This window comes from Micropterus dolomieu, linkage group LG06, assembly GCF_021292245.1.
Source record: "Micropterus dolomieu isolate WLL.071019.BEF.003 ecotype Adirondacks linkage group LG06, ASM2129224v1, whole genome shotgun sequence".
NCBI lineage: Eukaryota > Metazoa > Chordata > Actinopteri > Centrarchiformes > Centrarchidae > Micropterus > Micropterus dolomieu.
This window is the reverse complement of record NC_060155.1, coordinates 23,292,837-23,296,887: the sequence shown is the minus strand read 5'-3', so window position 1 is coordinate 23,296,887 and position 4,051 is coordinate 23,292,837. Positions and strand designations below refer to the sequence as shown.

Below are 4,051 nucleotides of genomic sequence, written 5' to 3'. Positions count from 1 at the left end.
CTGGATCCCATGTTTGCCAACAGAGCCAACATTTTGGCTAGCGAGAGACAGACTCAAAACTAAATACTTAGCAGAATAAGATATACTTTATTTAATCCCGCGAGGGGAAACACAATGTTTTTACTATTATTTTTACACACAAGTCCGAAAGACACACACGCACAAACTGGACCCATAGCAACACAGAGTGAGGGGGCTGCCACTCAGTGCGGCGCCCCGAGCAGTTGGGGGCAGTGCAGAGGAGGTAAACTAGCACCTCCCCAGCTACCGCAACTCTGGTCCGAGCAACTCTCCGGTTCCCAGCCTAATCCCTATGGACTGAGCTACTGCCGCTCTAAAAGGAAGGGGGAAGGGGACATTAGTTCTCTGCATTTAACCCATCCTATTTAGGAGCAGTGGGCTGCCATTGTACGGCGCAGCTTGGGGTTCAGGGCCTTGCTCAAGTAGCACCTTCGGCATAGGTCAAGCTGGACTTGATCTGGCAACAAACCAGTTTCCAAGGCAAGTCCTAACAGACTGAGCTAATGCCACCCCAAAAAGGAAGTAACAACCTGCAATGGCCAGGAATTGAACCCAGGTCAACTGCTTGGAAAGCAGCTATGCTCACCACTATACCACCATCACTGGGAACAAACCATGTTTGGGTAAAATTAGGTTTAGAAGTAAAAGGGTGAGTGAGTGAGTGAGTGAGTGAGTGAGTGAGTGAGTGAGTGAGTGAGTGAGTGAGTGAGTGTGTGTGAGAGAGAGAGAATGTGCAACCATTTAAAGAGGTATTTACCTCAGGAGTCTGTAAGAGCAAAACAGAGATACAAGGAGAATAAATACTAGACTTGAATGCTAATGAATGCTGATGTAGTTCTGTAAGATTTGTAAGTAAAAATAGTTTGCTAACCTCTTAGCCATATCACTAACTAACTATATCACAACTAAAAAGTGATAATATGTAATATTGAGACTCCTCGTTTCTGCCGCCCCCAATTGACCAACAAATTAATTACTGCATCTTATTATTTTGACATGTAAGGTGTTTTTGGATGGAAAAGGGCTGGATTTTATTAGTGTTTGACTGACTGTTTCATGTTTTGCACTCTTACAAGGCCTGTAGTCTTTTAAAGAGGTGGTGTTATGCTTTTTGGCTTTTCCCCTCTCCTTTATTGAGTTGAATCTCTTTTTCGTGCATGTAACAGGTTTGCAAAGTGAAAAAGCCCAAAGTCCAGCCCAAAGGGAGTTCCCATCTCCCACAGAAAGCACTGCTCTGAACTGCTTGAAAACAGTTCGTTTGTAGTTCAGCCCTTCACTTCCTTTACTTGTGACATCACAATGAAAACGCGTCATAAAGCTTGCCAAGCGGCTAGGGGGGGTCAGGGTCCTGGTAGCGGAGGACAGCAAGGGTTGGTCGGTTGGTAGACCGAACTGTGAATGGACAGAAGATGGCAGAGGGAAGTCACGGATCAGGAAGTGAATTAGGAATGGAAACAGGCGGCGGCAGAAATGGAAAATGGAAAATTGCGCAAAAGGGAAATAGCAAACGAAAACGGGGGAAAAAGAGTAAGCAAAATGAGAGTTCTCACTCAGAGGAAACCGATAATAATATAATAATAATAATAATAGCAGAAGGTAGAAATGAAGAGTACAAAGTAATGATTAAAATGCCTCAAGAGGGAGCCTCATTCGGCGAGTGGAACCCGGTTCATTTAACAAAAGCTATAAACAAGTTGGTTGGCAATGTGAAAAGTGCACGAGTAATGAGAAATGGAGCACTGATGGTTTTTTTTCTGATGGGACACTGATCAGCAAGGGAAGGCTGTTCGGTTCGAGGAGTCATTTCGGGAATACCCTCAAACATGTCAGTAGAACAAGTCAAGGAAAATGTGGAAGGAGCACGGGTAGCCGAGGCAAAACGCTTGAAAACAACACGTAATGGTCAAACATGTGACAGCTTGTCTGTTATGATTGTTTTTGATGAGCAAAGTCTACCATCTAAGGTATATATAGGTTATATGTGCTACGATGTCAAACATTATGTTCCCCCACCTCTGAGGTGCTTTAAGTGTCAAAAATATGGACATGTAGCAGCTGTATGTAAGGGCAAACAAAGGTGTGGAAGATGCGGTGGTGAACATGAGTACGGGAAATGCGTAAATGGAGCTAAGCTAAAATGCTGTAACTGTGGAGGAGAACACAGCTCGGCCTACAGGGGATGTGAGGCTAGTAAGAGAGCTGTAGAAATACAGAGAATTAAAACATCAGAAGGGATAACATACGCTGAAGCAACCAAGAGAGTAGGTTGGCAACCAGACAGACCAAACAATAAACAAGCTAGTGCAGAATGTAAAAAGTCAAGAACATGTGAGGGATGTGACAAAATCAAGGAAGACACTATGATGGTGGGGAAAAATGAGTTTGTTTTGTTTATGGTTGAAGTGGTAAATTGCTCTGCGCAAACAGAGAAGAAAACAGAAAAAATCAAAATAATAGTTAAAGCAGCAGAAAAGTACTTGGGAATCAAGGGGTTAGTGTGGGAGGAGGTTGAGGAACAATTAAGTGGAGGAACAACAAGCTCACAAGCACTGTCATGGGGTGGTGGATCTTCATGATCCTAACTATACTGCAATGGAATGCAAGAAGTCTAATTGCTAATGGACAGGAATTTAAGCATTTTATCTCAAACCTCCAAGATAAACCCAATATTATATGCATACAGGAAACATGGCTAAAACCACAATGGGACTTTGTAATTCAGGGTTACACAGCAATTAGGAATGATAGGGTGAATGGAAAAGGTGGTGGGGTAGCAACGTTTGTGCTAAATGGGACAAGGTTTAGTTTGATGAGTGTAGGAAAAGAGCATGAAGCAATAGTAGTCAAAAGCTGGACAGGAAGAGATGAACTAACAATAATTAATTATTATAACCCTTGCAATAGATTAAATATAGACACATTGAATACTGTGGGTGGGCAAACACGGGATAAAGTGGTCTGGTGCGGTGATTTTAATGCACATAGTTCACTGTGGGGAAGTAAAAAGACAGATACTAATGGATTAATCATAGAGGAATTAATTGTGGATAAGGGATTAGTTTGCATGAATGATGGAAGTGGCACCCGATATAACAGTGTTCAAAATACAGAAAGTGCAATTGTCATGCATGTCATCAGGAGGTAGTGATCACTACCCTATAACAGTTAAGATCGGAGTAGAGATACATCATGAGGAAAACTCAAGAATAAAAAGGTGGAAACTAGATGGAGCAGATTGGGACACATTTCAAAAATTATGTAAAAATAAGTGTGAGAGTTTAATCAGAGAAGATTTATCAGATGGGGACCAATGTAATAAAAAGTTGGTGGGATTCATTATAAATGCAGCAGAGGAAACGATACCAAGAAGTACAGGGAGCAGAGTGAAAAAGAACGTACCATGGTGGGATGTAAATTGTAGCAAAGCTATTAAAAGAAGAAACAAGGCATTTAGGCAGTTAAAAAACATCATTCACTAGAGACATTAATTAATTACAAAAGATCACAGGCCATAGTCCAGAAGACTATAAGAGCAACAAAACGTGCATACTGGAGGGATTACTGCAATAAGACTGGAAGAGAGACATCACTGGCTGATATATGGGGAATGGCTAGAAAAATGAGTGGAATCAGTCTTAATAAGTGGCAATAAAACAGCAATCAGTAATGTGAAGAAGGTAGAAATGTTGGCAGAAACATTAAAGTACACAGTTCAGATAATTTATTAGTCGAAGCCAGAAAGTGCAGAGATAACACTCTTGCCATGAACCCAGGTGTCAATATACAGAAGAGCACAACAACTGATGATTTAGATGTACCATTTAGCTTATTTGAGTTAAGGAGGGCTATCTCAAAGACAAGACAATCATCTCCAGGGAAGGACAACATCTGTTATAGCATGTTAGCTCACTTGGAAGATAGTGCACTTACTGTAGTTTTAAGATTATTTAACCAGATTTGGGAAACAGGCAAAATACCAATAGCATGGAAACAATCAATCATAGTACCAATAGTAAAACCTGGGAAAGAT

At 41.2% G+C, this 4,051-nt stretch overlaps 1 long non-coding RNA gene across 1 annotated transcript in view; it reads right to left on the bottom strand.

Moving 5' to 3' along the window:
• Positions 1 to 3,719: 3,719 nt before the first annotated feature.
• The window catches only part of LOC123973090, a 9,204-nt gene continuing 8,872 nt past the window's right edge, over positions 3,720 to 4,051 (bottom strand). Inside the window, exon 2 of the long non-coding RNA XR_006825528.1 lies at positions 3,720 to 4,040. This is a non-coding gene — a long non-coding RNA (uncharacterized LOC123973090). The remainder of the gene's footprint in view (positions 4,041 to 4,051) is intronic.